This window comes from Rhagoletis pomonella, unplaced genomic scaffold, assembly GCF_013731165.1.
Source record: "Rhagoletis pomonella isolate Grant_MI unplaced genomic scaffold, Rhpom_1.0 Rhpom_scaffold_00010, whole genome shotgun sequence".
NCBI lineage: Eukaryota > Metazoa > Arthropoda > Insecta > Diptera > Tephritidae > Rhagoletis > Rhagoletis pomonella.
The window spans coordinates 24,481,727-24,500,147 of NW_023458564.1; the positions used below are offsets into that span (position 1 = coordinate 24,481,727).

At 34.7% G+C, this 18,421-nt stretch overlaps 1 long non-coding RNA gene across 1 annotated transcript in view; it reads left to right on the top strand.

The window, feature by feature from the left end:
• LOC118746180 overlaps positions 1 to 18,421 on the top strand; it is a 192,763-nt gene that overhangs the window by 88,996 nt on the left and 85,346 nt on the right. The gene's annotated exons all lie outside the window — the stretch shown is intronic.

Genomic DNA, 18,421 nt, shown 5'->3' on the forward strand with positions numbered 1-18,421 from the left:
CCAATTTAAGTAGTATGTGTTTATGTGTCTTCTTCTCTCAGCGTTCATTCATGCAACTTCGTTAGCTCGTTGCTGGCTGTTAATGAAATTTATGCTGTTGAGTGTGACTTGCTAGCCAATAAACTTGCTACTTGCCACTTGCCATTTAGTAGGCGCTCGCTCAGTTTGCCAGTCGGGCAATCAGCAGAATTTGCCGTGTCGACGTGACTGGCTGACAGCAATTTCTCATTGATTGGACACTAAGATGTTGGCGATAATTTATTTCTGTTGCCGTTGACGTCGGTGTACGGCTTTGTCGCAACTTGCTGCCCCTTATGTCTCTATTTATCCGTTTATTTGTTATTTTTATTGATTTTCTCTTGTTTTGCTTTTGCTGTCTCACATCCGAATCTCTTTTGTGCTTATTTGTTTTTTTGTGGCACGAGTTCACTGCCTGTTTTTATTAAACAAAATTCAATTTGTTCTGATGCAATTTGGCTGTATTGGATTTAGAGTTTATTGTCTGAGTATTGTTATCGGCTATTATCGGAAATTTCGCTGCGACACAAAAGTGCGAACAAAAAATCGGCGACGCATTATTGCCATAAAATTTCCGTATTTCATACAATTAATAGGTATTGATTTTATAGATTTTCCTGCAACTAAATTGTGTATACCAAAACTCAGATTTATACATTTTACCTAAATTTTTAAGTGTTAGCTAATATAGTCTCGTTTTGTGCGTAGAAGTGTCCGTCAATTTAAGATTGAAAGCATTTTATTTTCATACGCGAGATCCGTCGTGCACAAGGCTATATTATACCTTTGTTCGCATAACGGTCGTTGGTAACAGCCTAAAGGAATCGAGAAAGACATAGAGAAATAAAAATTTAGATATATCGACGAAATTTAATATAAAGATTGCCCTTTATCGAAGGTAGGAGAGTGGTGTTCTAATTAGGCGAAACCAGAATACACATACATATCTGTGTTCATATGGAAAAGTAGCTTATGTCGAAAGGCTGGCTTTAGTATAATGCGGCATTCCCTTTACTCTTTAAACGGCAAGGAATTTTTTGATGAGACTTAATAAGAATATTGACTTGCTAGTATCGGAACTACTTCTTGCACGTTTATTTGCCGAAAGTTCTACAACAGCTCAGCGCCAGTGAGTCATTCACAATCGTATGCTGCGAATGCCGATTTATACTAAAGCCAGCCTTTCGACTTAAGCTACTTTTCCATACGAACACAGATTTAATGCAAGAATGATAGAATACATCGTGCATATAATGGTATTTCAGAACAAGTAAGAAAGCCTAAGTTCGGGCGGAATATTAAATACCCGGCGCAAATATTAATTATATGTTTTTCACCTTTCCGAAAGACACCGCTACATCGTAAGCCGGGGTGTATCAATTTTAAGTAAATTAGCGTCACTAAATTTCGAAATATTGAAGTTTCAAGCATTTCTGAAATTTGCCGTTACATGAAAAGCGGCCGAAATTTCAGTCCGATTTCAATAATTTTCAAGGTTTTGCTTTTATGTGGCAAGTACAATAAGCATACCGAGTTTGGTACAAATTGGTAGAACGGTTACCCATTTTCCAAAATTTTACCATAAACGTATTTCTTGGTAAAGAGTTGTTGCAAGAATCAATTTTGAATAAATTAGCTTTAATATTTACTGATTTATCGAAGATTTTGTATTTCTCCGAATTACCGCTATATGTAAGGTGGGCGTGGTTATTATTCAATTTTGGCCCTTTCCATCCTACGACCGAAAGGAGTGCACGTACCAAGTTTCGTTCAGATATCTTAATTTTTACTCGAGTTATCGTGTGCACTGACGGACGGACGGACGGACAGACAGTCACCGCTTAATCGATTTCTCTTTTCATCCTGATCATTTATGTATACATTTGTCTATATCTGTCTCGATTTGTTTTGTCTGTTACAAACACCGTTATGTGAACAAAGTTATAATACCCTTGTGCACAAGTGCTCTCGCGTATAAAAATGGAAAAGCAACGAAATTGCCCTGAATTCTGGATCCAAAATATTCATTAAAAGTTTGTGTTGTTTGTCGAGTTTTTGTTTCAATGGATAATGTTTTGAGATATTTTTAATTTACCGTTATTCAGCTTAAAAAATGTTTCGACTAAGATATCGATCCACTTAATATAACGTATGATATACACATGGCGTATGAGTAACATTCTTTCTTGTTAATATTTCATAAAAAAAAATCCTTGCGCATTTTCATTTGACCACTCATTCCTTTTTTATTTATCAATAGACTTTCTTCATAAGTAGCTTGATTTTTTGTAAAACAATTTACGCAGAACTTCGTTATTTTTTAAATTTTTTCCCTGTTGAAGTATGAATTATTTTCATTTTTTCTTTAAAAAAATCTGAAGTGAAGCTTTTATCCTCTGTATTTAGTATCAAGATCGTTCAATTGCTTCGTACGTGATTAAGTGGAATCACTTTTTTCCATGAAAACACATTCAGTAGTTCCGGTGTTCAAACAGACAGACAAAAATTCTAAAGATGTACCAAATGTATTCTATTATATTCCGTGCGTCACCTTTGGCCATTCTTTAAAAGAAATTTTCTGTGTAGAGACACGAATTTTCTACAGTTTTGTTATAGTATAAATCAAGGTACATTGAACAGGTAGTATCAGTAGAGCAGCTGATTTGATTTATTTTCAAATTATTTGGTCTCGAAAATGTCAAATATTTTTAATTTTTTCTCACAAAATTTTTGAATTGTTAAAATCCATTTGCATGTGAAACCTTTTTCCATACAAAACAAGCGATTGAATAGCAGCTTTTGGAACGTTCGCCCAACACAGCAGCACAACCGCTGATTACTGGCCCTTGTAAAGGATGGATCAATGCTTCGAGAAGCAAACAAATTTACTAGGCAAGAAAGTTGCAACAATTTTAATTTTTTCCAATTTCAATTTTTTTTTTTAATTTTTTGTATTTCACATGGCACGCTTTGATTTAGAAGAAAAAAATCAGAACTGTTTTTGACACTTTCGATACCAGAAGCAACAACAAAATACACGCAAATGTTGTTTTTGCTCTACTGATACTACCTGTTTAATGTGCCCTGGTATAAATTATATTTGGGGCATCACTAAAAACGAATAACGCAGATACATTACTGCTACAAAACGTCTATGAACGTGCCTCCAAAGGTTCCAAACGTGGACCTCACAATGTTAAAGTGAATTTTTTTTTTGCAAAAAATCAAGTTTCCGTTAATTTGCCCATATAACCGTAGAGTTTAGAAATACGGAATCTAGGACGAGGTTGTATGATGTTGAGCAATACCACCAGGTTCGTCAGAATCAGCAAATCTCTCCGAACCGTTTGTTACCGAACGAGGTTTCGGGCAGGGCGGCTCCCTTCCATGTGCTTTCTTTACTCTGATGTTGGAGAGGATAATAAGAGCCGCAGAACTGAATCGCTCTGGAACAATTTACTACAAGAGCGTGCAATTTCTGACGTTTGCCGATGCCAAAGACGTAATTGGTAACAAAAACCGCGAAGTGTGCTCTGCCTTTTCCTAGTTGGATAAGTAAGCAAATCGGATGGTTCTGGTGGTAAAAGAGGCAAGACGAAGTAGCTCTTGTTATGAAACGAAAGAGTCGGCGCATCGCGCCTCGGAACCCACGTCACTGATAACAGTTATAATTATAATCCTGAAAGTGGATAATTTCGTTTGCTTGGGAACCAGCATAACACCGATAATAATGTCAGCATCGAAACCAATGCAGGATCACCCAAGCCAACAAGTGCAACTTTGAACTGATTAGCCAGTTAAGGAGTAAAGTCCTCTCTCAACGTACGAATGTCACTCATAATGCCCGTGCTGGTGTATCCGATGGGACGGCTCTTGGACTACTCGAGAGAAAGATTTTGCGGAGGATTTACGGGCCTTTACGCATTGGCGAGTAGCAGTAGACGATATAACAACGAGCTGCTTGAACTTTATAACGACATAGACATAGTGCAGTGAATTAAAATACAGCGGCTTCGTTGGCTTGGCCATTTGACTCGAGGGGAGGCCGACGCTCCGGCCCTGAAAGTATTCAACACCGAACCCGATGGTGGTGGCAGAGAGAGATGGAGGCCCCCACTGCGATGTAAAGACCAAGTGGAGAAGGACTTGACAGCATTTTATTCAAATTAGTATTGTACTAGAAAACTATTGAAACTTCAAATTGAGTGTAATCATTTCTGAATACCGGTAAATGCAAATAAAACACAATACTTTTAAGTATCTATTCGACACTTAATACTGAGCAAATTGAATCGATCCTGAGGGCAGAGTATTTTTGAGTACTGAGTAATTTCGAGTTCTTTTTTGAGTACTGAGTTCTTTGGAGTTTGGAGTACTCAGTAACGATACTTTTAAAAATCGAGAGCGGTCGATCTTTTTGAAAATCGAGTTCTGAGTACTTTTGGCATCGACACTGCCCAGCACTAATTTTGATCCGTTATTTGAAAAACCGTCCCACCTGATTTCTCCAAATGGTAGACATGTTGAAACAAAAACGTGAAACAGTGTATATTTTGTAAAAAGTGCTACATGTGGTGGAGCAAAAAATGTTCCCAACCCAATTTACAACTTGTTTAGAAAATTAATTCAGAATCTAAATACTGGCCTCATTGGCCACTGAAACTTAGACAATGACTCTTTAGTTTTAATTGCCACCATTTTTAGGTACCTCAAACTGGTAATAATGTTAAAAGAAGTTTAGCAGTGATAAAATAAACTATTTATGCAGTTTATATTGTTTCTGAGCTATGCAAATAACTATTTCAACACTTTGCGAATAAAGTTATTTACATATAACCGTTACCTTAAGTTCATTCTGAATAGCACAGTTACTTCGAATCCCTCTCTTGATTATGTCTTAGAGAAGTGTAGGAGTTCGATTTACATATTAGTAAAAATTTGTGACATTTTTTCTAATTTTCATAAAGTGGTGAACGACATTTATTATTTTGCCGAAATTTAAAATGTTTAGGCAATTTTAGGCAACTACACCTAAAGGTATGGTTGAAAAGATGGCGAAGGTCTAAGGATGGGAGTCTATGATTCAAAGCACATGTCCTCCAATCCCACGGAGAATACTCTAGCGTCTTTAAAGTGAACAGTTTAGGTGCTACCGCAAATCTATACAATCGGGCTCCACTGTGTATGAATGTGTAGAGAAATTAAGCTCCCTAAAAGAACACACAAATTTTCAACTGATGGGCCCTCACAGTAAAGTCATACAGGGTAACAAGTAGGCGACAGACCGTCTAGCGACGAAGCAACTACTCGGCCAATAAGAGCAGAACTCTTCCTTGCTGCAACACCACATACCTAAATTCAGGAAGCAGTTATGAGCAGAAAAGCGGCTGGGAGAACTCACATGGGCTATGCGTATGAATAGTTAAAACTCTACGAGCCTATTTCCACCAGAGCTGAGGCAAGTTCCAAAAATTTTACCATGGGGTGATCGGCAAGTTTTATTTGCAAATTTTGTTCTTTCTTCATTCGCTTACTTTTTAAATAGGCATAAACTTAAATTAAGACTTGGTGGAAATGAACTTTAAGGCTCATAACTGGGGCATTGCAGGTTGCGAGTCTACGTGGCCACCTTAAGAACTAGCTCTGATAACGTTACTCTTATACGGCAGCAGAACCCCAAGATCTTTTTCTTCTAGAATGCGGGGCCCCTGAATATTTAAAGCAGCTATACACAAATTCACTCTCCGTCACTTCTTAACTTTTGGTTTTCATTAGGGATTTAGGAATAGAGAGGACCTGTAATGAGTAGAAAGAGCAATATAGACAGACCCATGGCCGCAGTGTACAGCCTTCATTGTAAATATCTATAATATTTATCTAGTATTTAAGTATTATTTTATTTTAATATAGTTTCATTTATTTTACTTTAATATAATTTAATTTTGATTGAATTTTTCTTATTAGATGGCATTACCCAAAAACTAAGTAATTAACGTTGAAATCTAGATCACCTGCTAAGTTAAGTGAGTCACTGTATACATTACCGCACCCAAATCTGCATATTTTTCTGTGACTATCAACCTCAAAACCGAACTAAAGTTTTCGACGTTCGCATAAACAAATATTTATATATATGGCCATTTGCATATGAAAAGATGTGCATGATGTACATATATATGTACAGACATACGTACATACATATGCATATACTTATATGCAAAATTGTATTATAATTTTTTCATTAAAAAGCAAAAACATTTGTTCTGTTGTAAACAAGAAGTTTAACCTTTTTTCACTATTAAATTCAAGCAAATTGTTTTCAAATACAAAACATAAGCCTTACGCTCCAGACTGGCTCCTAACAATATGCAACCATTTGCATTTTAACTACACTCGGACATATGTCGTCCTCCGGAGTGTTACAGAGGGGAGAGAGAGGAGAGATGCTTACTCTAACAAAACAATACATACATACATAAATCCATGCCAACAGCTGAGTAAATATTGCAACGGCATGTGAAACCTAGAATATTGTGGTTGTTGTTATATACATATATATACCACATTTGATGTTACTTTATTTGAAATTTTTTGTTGCGGTTGTGTAACACTAAGCCATCGGCACTTTGTCAACTTTTATAAATTTTAACGACTTTTGTAGAAGTTGTAGGTATGCATGTAAACAAACGGATACTCAAGCACACTATATAGTACCCTGCAGGAAATGTATCTAACTATAAGCTAACTTTAAGCTGATTAGGACTCCTTCCTAAAGGTCACTTATAAGCTGTATATTTTCTTTGGCGAAAGCTAACTATATTTATATGGCGATGGCCGCGAAATAGTCAAGGGTGGTTTAACTCTGCATTAGATATAGTCAAGGGTGGTTTAACTCTGCATTTGATGTAACTAACTACTTTTGGACATAAAATATCAATGGGAAAAACAAAATATTTTGTTTACTTACTTTATTTATTTTATTTTCATTTCATATTTGTTTACATATTCTGTTGTAGGTGGTTCCATATTCGAACTCCGTCAGACATAACTTCAAAATGATAATAAGAAATTCCGATCTTCCTTTTATCTGTCCTCAATTCGAAAAAGTATTTGCGAAGTGCAGGATATTTAAATAGAAACACTCTTAAAGAAAACATAACTCCTGCATTACTTGTCAACTAGTTTCAAGTTAGCTTTTTGTAGCTAACTACAGGTTATATACTTTATAGAAATCCCGCAAAAAAGCTAACTACAAGTGGGTTATTTTTTATCAATTGATAATTTTTTTGTGCAGGGTTGTATATGAGTTTACCTACCTACATACATGTTTTACTTATAAGTACAAACGTAAATGTATCTATATATTTCTCAGCAAACATACATATATACACATCTCTTAATACATATGTATAAAAGCATACATACATAATTGTGTTAATCAGGATAAAAAATATTACATACGAGCCATTCTTTTTTAAGTCGGAAGGATTTCGTAAAAAAAAATTATTTCATGTCACCGATTTTGTTCAAATTTTTTTTTTGTGTGTTCTATACATGAAATAAGCTAACACGTGTTCAAGGAATTTTTTCCTCTTTTTTTTACTTCGGAGATATGATTTGCCGAAGTTTGCATTTTTTCTTGATTCTGACTAATCATTGACTTTTTCAAATTGTTATATCTCGGGTTCTGCTGATCGTAGAGACTTCATCTTAACGTCGTTTTAAAGCTAAAGAACCGATAAAAAAAATTTGAAACTAATCGGAAGTGTGACAGCAAATTTGGTGTCCAATATGAAAAAGAATGTCTCATATGCATACAAATAGATTTGTTCATACATGCCATACATACCCAGCCAGCAAAAAAACCAAGAACGGATAAAAACTGGATTAAATGCGGATTTTTGTCCGTTTATCGATTCCATCTTCGGATACTTTGACGATCCGTTTTTCCACTAAAGTGTGTAAACGTGTGTTAAGAAAAGCATTGAAAATGGTTGTGAAACGGATACATTTTGACTGTTTTTATGAAATTTTACTGATTGAATTTTTCGTGCAAAACACTTCGAAAAAAATAAGTACGCGCCTGATCGCACTCTTCTGAAATTCTGAAAGCTAACAAATAATTATACGCTCAGCCACTGTCGGAAAAATTTACGTTTTTCTGCTGGCTGGGTAAGTGCAAATGGAACAAAAGTATACACAACAAAAGTTTATTGATGTGGTAGAGATTTGCTCTAATTGAAAACTATCTGTAATTGTTAAATTTCCCAAAAATTTATAACTTTTGTAAATTTGTTACTGCAAAATTTTTAATTGTCCTAGTTGCGACACATGCAGTAGATGCGGATGCGTATGCTTGGCTTGTTTTGCATTTATTTAACCACAGGCTTGCATAAGCTGTACTGATTTGATAGCATTTTGTGAATGGCATGAATGCTTGAATAAATATGTACATATGTATATAGCGTTTCTACTTGCATTCTATGAGCTTTAAAGGGTGGTCTACTTAGAAGAGCGGCCCTTTCCTGTGTCGGGGCATACGATATATGTAGTTCTGACCCAAATTTGTACGTTCATCCTTGAATAGCTTCAACAATTTGCTAAATTCATCGGGTTCGTAAACTAGATTGCTTAATAATATACGAAGATTTTGAAAACATTACTTTATTAAACGTAAAACACTTTACAATACTTGTAAACTTAAACTTCACTAAAAGCTTGCTAGATCGAGACTGCACTCCCCGTGCGCTGCTGCAACGTTTTAATATACCCTTGGTGTAGTTGAGATTCATGCCGATTCTGAAAAGTTTTCTAACGTCTTGTCCTTCTATACTGCAAACATTTAACTTTAATCTTCGTTTTGCTCAGACCTCTCTTTCGTGTATTGCAGTAGTCGCCACAATATAAATATATCTATGTACATATACATATTACCTATACATAAACACACATGTAAATACATATGTAAGTATGCACAAAGTATACATACATATTTCGGAGGTAAAAAATTGCCAAACAAAAAATTATTTGCATAAATCAATAGTTTAATTGGTTTAATAGCCACATATTGAAAAGCAAATATGCAGATACACACATACATATAAATGCATATACAAAATTGTATTACTAGCAGGCAAATTGAAATAGATTTTTCCTTTTCATTTACATACACATGCCTATATGTACACCTCTATATATATATTTATTTACGTTATTTTTTTAATTAGTATTAAGTTCATAAAAAGTTATATGTTTGGTATTATTTATTATTAAAATAGTTTTGAGCTCACAGATAGAAATTCAATCTTTTGGAAAAAATATTAACCTCCATCCCCTCCTCAAAAAAACTTAGGTTTTCTACCCTCGTGTGTGACTTTTCAAACAAAAGGCAGCCCCATGTGTTTTTCTATAAAAAATTCGATCGTTTTACTTTCAATATATCTAAATTTAGTACTATTTGCTACAGAATTTCGTGCCATTTCTTAGTTTTTTTGCGCAATTTTTGTAAAATGCACAGAAATAAATCGTATATTTTACGAAATTACTTTCATTCTCCACATTGTGAAAAACATATTACGAATTATAACACAACATTTTTATTTTGTTTTTATCATTAATTTTAAGCATTTTTGTTTAACAAAACGTTTTGCAAAAACGCTTAACATTTATGATTAAAATATAATGAAAGTGTTGTGCTATAATTTTAGTCATGTTTTTATAGTGTTAATAATAAAAGCAATCATACGTTCTACGAAAGAAGAAGAAGCATTTTCTGACTAAATACACCGTAGTTTAAAATTAATAAAAAAGGTTATTTCACCTATAATAAAACTTAAGTCTTTTATTTATATGCAAACGAATAGGTTCTATACTACATATTTTTTTATTGCTTAAGCTTAATTCAATAAAGTATATTGATGCAAAGTGTTAAACTATGAGACTCAACAAAACTAAATATAATAAGATATAAAATATGAAAGAATATAAAAAATACACGTTTTACTTTCTTAAACATTATAATAATTTTATGTAGAGGCACTTGACAGATTCGCAGCTTCATCGATGTTTGTTTCCTTTACGACTATAAATTAAAGGAAAATTATAAGGCGTCTGAAATGCAAGTTTCAGTGAAAAGTCATACATGTACTTACTTTTAATTTCATTAAGTAGTGCTCCTGGCTAAATTGTACGAATACAGAATTTTAGATTTCGTAAATTTTAAAACCAAATATTACGAATGCCTTCCTGCGATATACAAAATTATTCGTACAGAGATTTGTTCAGTGCTTTACGAATGTGTTTCGTAAAATAAACGTACGATTTCGTAAATTGTATTAAAAAAATGCCTTACGAAAGTCCTTTCGTTATATTTACGTATGGTTCGTAAAATCTTGTTTCGTTGTGAAAAATGTGTTCGTATTATGAACGAAAGTTTCGTACATTGTACAAAAACCAAGACTACGAAAGTTTTTCCTAGCACTTTTACGAAATTTTATTTTCAGTGAATATTTTCAGTCTCGTACAAAAATTTTAGTGAACGGACGTGTTGTGCTATAATATTTTCAGCACTAACGGACTTTTACAAGATATGCATATTATATAAATGCTACTTTTTTGTATGTACCCGAATGTACCATATATTAAAATGTATCAGAAAGTAGCTTATACATATGGAGATACATATCTTGAAAGAATGCTTTAATACTGTTACACTAATGTATTTCTGTATGTTTGAAACACGAATACAGCCATATGCATACAGCAGTAGTACAAGTGTATGGTTAGAGTACGCATACGCTCTGAGAAACCATACGTGTTAAATGGAAATGAAGGTTCATTTATACTGGCATGTATATATAGCAGCAAATGCCACCAACAGCGATGTCGTAGTTATATTTAAGTTGTCATCAACAATTTTAATTTGTATAGAGGATATTTTATTAGTATTATTCTATAATTAGAAAAAGTGGCAGCGAATGGGCCCAGGCCCATAAATATTAGTCACTCGCATGGTAATTGGATCTGAATTACCTACAAATGAGGTAATTCGCTCTCAAAATTTCGTATGGCGAAATTACCCAATTCGGAAGGTAATTGACATGGCGGGTGACGAATGGTAGAGCGAATTACAAATGAGAGTGCGAATTACAAAGCGTGGAAATGTCGTATTAGATGTGAAAAGTCACACATGAGGGTGAGAAATGTGAGTTTTAAAATATTTCTCAAGCAAATCATATTTTTGCACTGAATTTCAAAATTTTTTTTATGTATTGATTCGATAGGAATTGGCAAGAAATTTTATGAACTTTGGTTAAAAAATAGGCTTAAGGAGTTATTGACAACTTTTTTTGTGTGATTTTCTAAACTAAAACTGTCTCGGCTTCCGTCTCGTACTCGACATACTGCTAGACTGCGATGTGGATGCGATGCCATCTTTTCGATAAAAAAAAAAACAAATAGGGTTGCCAGGCTTTAACCCCATATATATGTATAAACGTTAATATAAGCCAACAGGTCTAAAATCCTTGGGGTTAGTGTGGGATGTACATGGCGTTAAGGACCCTCTTAAAAATTGCCTACAGCCATTTTGAGCTTAACTCCAAAGATTTCTACTGCTGAATCGGTAAATCAATGCCCATTCAATGCAAAATGCTTGCTCAGAAGGATGTCCATGGATTTCCACCCAGTTTAAGTCCACGCCCGATAAGATCTTAGGCCCACTGAGCATAGATCTGTCTGATACAGATTTCATTCAACTCCGAAAACTTTTCCATGAGGATATCTTGCATTTCTTTAATAGCTGTAATCGCTTAAGATTAATTTATAGATTTGCCATTGCATATCACTCCATGAGGATTGAGCAAGAGTAAAGGCCCTTTGACAGGTGTCACGGGACTCAACTATCTCTGAGCAACACAAGGTTGATTTCTTCTTGCCTCTTGACTCTTTTGGAGGGCGGGATTGATTCAGAGCCTTGGTAAAATTTCCGCCATAAAACGATGGACCACGCTATCTAGATCCCCCCGGTGTCCTGGTATTGACAATCAGGTTTTTGAGAGTCGCTTGCTAAGCTTTTCCTTTCTTTAACTTTTCATAGAAGGCGCCTTAGGCGAAACCCCCTCTAAGGCGAATTATATGTAGCGATGATCAGAGAAAAAGTGCTCATCAATCACTGTCCAGCTTCGAATCATCGCTTCCGCTTGCTCTGAGTCAAGGGTTACATCTATGACCTCTTTCCTGCTTCTACTTATGAATATAGGCTCACTATCTTTATTGCAAAAAGTAACTCTCCTTGCTCATTGATGGGTCCCATGCCTCAGGTGCTGTGGTGTGCTTGAAGGAAATAATGTCAAAGAGGAGGTCAACAACCAAGGAGCAACCGCCCTTTTGGGGGCTCACCAAAGCACACATAAAGGGGATCATGAAAAAATGGATGGAATGTTCAGAGCAGAGACAAGCCAAACTTCACTACATAGGACACTGCTCCAGCACGCATTCTCTGTGAATGTGATGCTCTCGCCAGGTACATACTATCTCCCTGGAACTGCTAGGCTACATCTCAGTTTAGAAGTCACGGTGCATATGGCCCTTAATAATAATAATATCCATTATTTTTTCACAGATAATACATATTTATATACGTACATAGAGCATCGATTATTAAAGATATCCTAATGGCTGTCGTTAAAATATTTGTTATTGCTTGCTCGTGAACGAATGGGAAAACAATAAAGTTGCTGACATTTTTGGACAAAGCTGCTCCATTCTGTACATTTGCTAACAGTTTCGAAAAGTTAAATTATGTTTCATTTCATATCAACTGCAAAACTTTAGTTAAATCCACTTCGATGAACACAAAGTCCGGTTCTGCTAAGGCTGGTGGTTACTGCAGATGTAGTGGTTACCAAAGTGGTTGTGGCAATTGACGTTGCAGTTATGGTTTTACAACATGACTAAGTGAAAATTTCGAGCGAATAGAATTACTTTGCATTTTATGCTGTCGAATTTTGTGGTAGTACTTTAGGCTACACACGTCTGTTCATATTTATACATGTAGTATGAATGAACGAACCCACTGGGAAAATAGGTAAGCACCTTACGAGGTAAGCCATGTTTTCTTTCAGTTTTTAGTACCAAAATTGTCACCATGGCCAATGTCATCTACTAGTAAAGCGCAAAATGAACTCCTCCGACGACACATTACGTTGTCCGTTGCAAGATAATAAAGTATGTTAACTCAAATGGTTTTCGAAACAAACCAACAAAGTTTACACGGACGCATCCCTCTAGGAAAGGGGAAACGTTCCTCCATGCATGCTGGACAGTTTCTAAAGAAGCATGGAAGCATTCACTTTCGTTGGATAGTATTTTTCGTTTTTAACATACGGCGTAACTTTGTTTTCAAAAATTTCTTCAGAGAAATTCCTCAAGCTTTCCTTAGGAAGTGAAGAATTTTCACATTGTTTCCATAGGAAGCGAAAAAGAAATAATGTCGATTCAAAACTTCTGCTTTGGTTCCATAAGCAACGAAGAAGTGCGTTTCTACATACAATACTTCCAATTGCGAACTTTCCATAATTTCCTTGAGGGATACGCAAAGCATGCTTCATGTACATAAGTATATCTTCGTTTCTTCGAACGTATGTATGTATCCGAGCCATGACATGCATTATTTGGCAGCTATTTATGTACATTTTGAATTAGATTTGTATGTATATTAATAAATAGCACATGTATTAGGGCGGGTCAATTTTTATTTGCCTATGCGCATATTGCATAGGAAGATTCTAAGAGTAAGACTAAGCAAAGAGACCATGAGTCTAAAATTTATTTGGAGTCGGCCAAATTGCGAAAATGGGGTTTGAAGAAAATGTGAATATTTTCACCGCTGCGCCCTCTGGTGGAAGTTTTAAGAAAATGATAAAATGACATAAGTGCAGAAATGGATTCCTCATACCAAAAACCCCTTATAGTGTGTTTTTATACCTCAGCGCACTTGTACACAAGGGTATATTAACTTTGTTCGCATAACGGTTGTTTGTAATGGCCAAAACAAATCGAGATAGATATGGACAAATGTATGTAAGACAGAAACACCAGAGTGGACGATATATTGACGAATGCAACCCTGACAATATACAACGCTGATAAATTGAACAAACCTGACGAGAAAATCAACAGTTGTAAATTGACTCGCCAACAGCAACAGCCGTGGCCGAGAAACACAATTAAATTGTTATTACAGATTAGTTGATTGGCGCTGGCCGAAAAGTGCAAGTGTAGGTACAGTTTGCGTTTTCTGTTGCACAGGCCGAAAATCGTCAGTTCTGCGAATTGCGACTCGAAAATATTGAACTTAGCACAGAAGGATTCTATGTATAATTCTAAGAAAATTTGCCGAAAAAAACCATGAATTTAAAATCAATGTGGAGTTTGGCAAATTGCGAAAATAGGTTTCGAAGAAAATGTGAATATTTTCACTGCTGCGCCCTCTGGCGTAATTTTTTTTAAACAAAATTTAAGCACTAAATGCTAACATACCTATTTTCGCAATTTGGCAAACTCCAAATAGATTTTAGACCCAAGGTTTCTCCCATAAAAATTGATCCGCCCTAACATATGTACATGCATATGTACAAGTATCAATTAATATTGGACATTTAATTTCCAAACCGTCTGAAGTAAATTGCAGTAAATACGTTCTTGGATTAATTTTAACTTTACTTCATGCTAAAAAGCTAATCATAGCATTAACAAGTATATTCACACTTTTAGTCCTTAAAAGTAGGATTATATGTATATATGGGTCATTCCATAAAATATTTACACCTCAATATTTTTTTTGGGTGAAACATATTTTTTTACATTCTTTATCGAAAAAAGAAGACACCTATTTTTTATTTCGTCATGATATTCGAAAAATCGAAAAAAAATTCCAGAAATTTAAAACTCACGGAGAAGTATTTTGTTCAATTGTTTGCAGTTAATAAACTAATTTTCGGAGAAAATCAGTTAAGAAATGTGCGTAATTACCTCGGCTTTCCATGAGAGTGTGAGATAGATTAAAATAATGTTTTTTTTGCATTAAAAAAAGTAATTTTTTTAATTTTGATTTATTTTTTAATCCAAAATTTATGGCCGAGCCTTAACCACAAATATAAGTAAGCGACATTTTTATATAAAAAATTTATTTTTGATGAAGATAAATTTTAGCCCAACGACCAGTACACTTAATATCCATATCAAAGACGAAGTTACAGGTGAATGTGGTGCCAATATCTTCTTTATAAGTATACAGTTGCTTGGTTCTGGCATTGCATTATTTTGAAGCAATTTCTTATATTATAATTAACACCTTCACCTTTTATAGAAGCCGAAAGCAGATTTCAAGACCAGGAATAAATAGCCAAAACTAAATCTTTTGAGATGACACTTTAGTTTGATGCCATAATAATAATAATAACAACATTATTTTGGCCCTTACACTTTTTCTAAATGTCTGGCGAGCTGCTCCTCTAAATTCTGCAGTGCGTGCTGAAAAAAGTGCTTCTCTACATGCCTCCTAGAAAGGATTTTCCTATTTCCGCGAATATACATAAGTATATGTTTATATTATTTAATTCAATAAGCATTTTACGTCTCTACTAAAAGATATTTTATATGAACCTTAAATAAATTCCTTCAAGATTTATGATTTTTATAAACTAAAAGCACAGCTTTAAAAGAACTTTTCCAAAATGCCTTCTGAAGTACGTTTTACAAAGGCTCTTCTGGAAGCTCTTCGATTGGAACCGAAAGTATTTGTGCCACTTCATGCAAAAAATTTAAGGAGAAAGGAATGACTTTTAGAAAGACTTTTTGGGAGATTTTAGCTCCTGAAATCATCTACTGCGTAGTATGTATGTTGAAATTCTTGAAACTCATGTGTACTCTTAACTGCAGTTAATCAGGCTATAACAGTGTTACCGGCATAATTTTCGAAGCAACTCTGTCCGTTGACTGCGCCAGCCTAAACAAACACACCACACAATTACTCGTTGTAGGTGCATAGTTTCTTCTTGCAGTTGGCACATTTTTGCTTGTTAACGTATCCGTTAAGGTGATCATCTGCTTTATGGCACATGATGAGTTTTTTGAAAAATCGGCATTTAGATTCGGAGCACCTTTATACTTTGTTAAAAGGAGTATTGCTCCATGGACTAGGTTTGACTTAGCCAGTAGTACCAATTGTCAGAAAAAAAAATTAAAAAATCATTAACGTTTCTATATATATACATATGTATATATTATACGCGAAGGAAATTTTTGTCCAGGTCATCAGACCATCCATCTGTTAAACCTAAAGCAATGATTGGGTCAAAATGACCCAATTTCCATGAAAATATTCTTTAATTACAGAGTTTTAAAATTGCAGAATTTTAAATAAGCTGCGGCGTTGTCAAAAACAACAAACTTTTTCCATACACTCACTGTGTTTCTAAATTATTTTTTAGTATTTACGGGCAACTTTGAACCGGTAAGCACATAGCTTTTGTCAATAAAGTGTCTGCATATGATAAATAAAATATTAACTGAATTCATATTGAAATATCTTCTTTTTTTAATTGACTAATTCCTTACCCCAAAACATTATAAGAAGGGGTAAATTCCAAACACTGCAGAAGCGTTGAACAATTAAATCCAAATCACTGTACTTTCGAATTTCAAAAGTGAGGGTGAAATTAAAGGGCTTGGGGTATAGATGTACTATAAACTTTTATTTTTTGAAGTTAGACCTTTTTATCGGTATAGGGTGATTTGAAATTTGATGAAAGTAAAAGCCGACACTATGCGAGACCTCTCTTCACCCAGAAACGGCTCCATGTATTTAGAGGAAATATGACACTCGTATCTCTTATACCTCTGGCTAACATTTGGAATAGTTTTTAGGTTTTTGAAATTCAATTTTCGGCGTTTTAATGCCATTCGCTTTCATTACTATACACAAATTCATGCGATGCGTATGATGCGATTATTCATGAAAATCAGTATACCTATTCAAGTGAAAGGGAGTATGTTCAAAATTTGCAGGCATAGATTAGTAATTAATTGGTTCTTATAAATCTCGGAAGTACGACATATGGCTTACCCTGTACAAATCACTTTTGTCTAAATGCCTATATTTTGTGGCCAAAACTAAGTACGACTTAGTAAGTAGAGGATTTAGAAAATAGATTTTTATTGATTAGAATTTGATTTCCAAAATTTTTTGTAAAACACAATATTTTAACCCTTGACGACCGAAGGGTCTACATATGTAACTTTTTTACTTTTAGTTTCATTAAAATTTTTTTTTGTTCATACTATGAAATATCAAAACAGGGCCAATTAGTTGTAAGACCCATTTATAGACTGAAAATGTTTGAAAAATTTTGCCAAATTTTACTAAATTCAATATAAGGCCTGAAAAGTCTGAATAACTTTATTTGCCTACTGAAAAGTTAACAGGAGCAACGTTTCAACAACAAAATTGTAAAGAGACTTTTATTTCCTATCTTTATTGATTTCTCTCTTCTGAATGGTAAAAAGTTGCTACGAAAATATCAAAAAATCACAAAACAAAATATGGTGGCGTAAGCGTACGATATACATATAATACTTTTATATTTCAATAACATTATCTTAGCTAAACCAATGCCAAATTACTTGCTTTAAGGTAAAGTTAAGTTTTAAGAAAAACCTAATAATTTAGATAATAAGTAACAAAATGCCAATATAACGGGTGATTTTTTTGAGGTTAGGATTTTCATGCATTAGTATTTGACAGATCACGTGGGATTTCAGACATGGTGTCAAAGAGAAAGATGCTCAGTATGCTTTGAAATTTCATCATGAATAGACTTACTAACGAGCAACGCTTGCAAATCATTGAATTTTATTACCAAAATCAGTGTTCGGGAAAATCCGCTTTTTTATCGACAAATTTTGTTCAGCGATGAGGCTCATTTCTGGTTGAATGGCTTCGTAAATAAGCAAAATTGCCGCATTTGGAGTGAAGAGCAACCAGAAGCCGTTCAAGAACTGCCCATGCATCCCGAAAAATGCACTGTTTGGTGTGGTTTGTACGCTGGTGGAATCATTGGACCGTATTTTTTCAAAGATGCTGTTGGACGCAACGTTACGGTGAATGGCGATCGCTATCGTTCGATGCTAACAAACTTTTTGTTGCCAAAAATGGAAGAACTGAACTTGGTTGACATGTGGTTTCAACAAGATGGCGCTACATGCCACACAGCTCGCGATTCTATGGCCATTTTGAGGGAAAACTTCGGAGAACAATTCATCTCAAGAAATGGACCGGTAAGTTGGCCACCAAGATCATGCGATTTGACGCCTTTAGACTATTTTTTGTGGGGCTACGTCA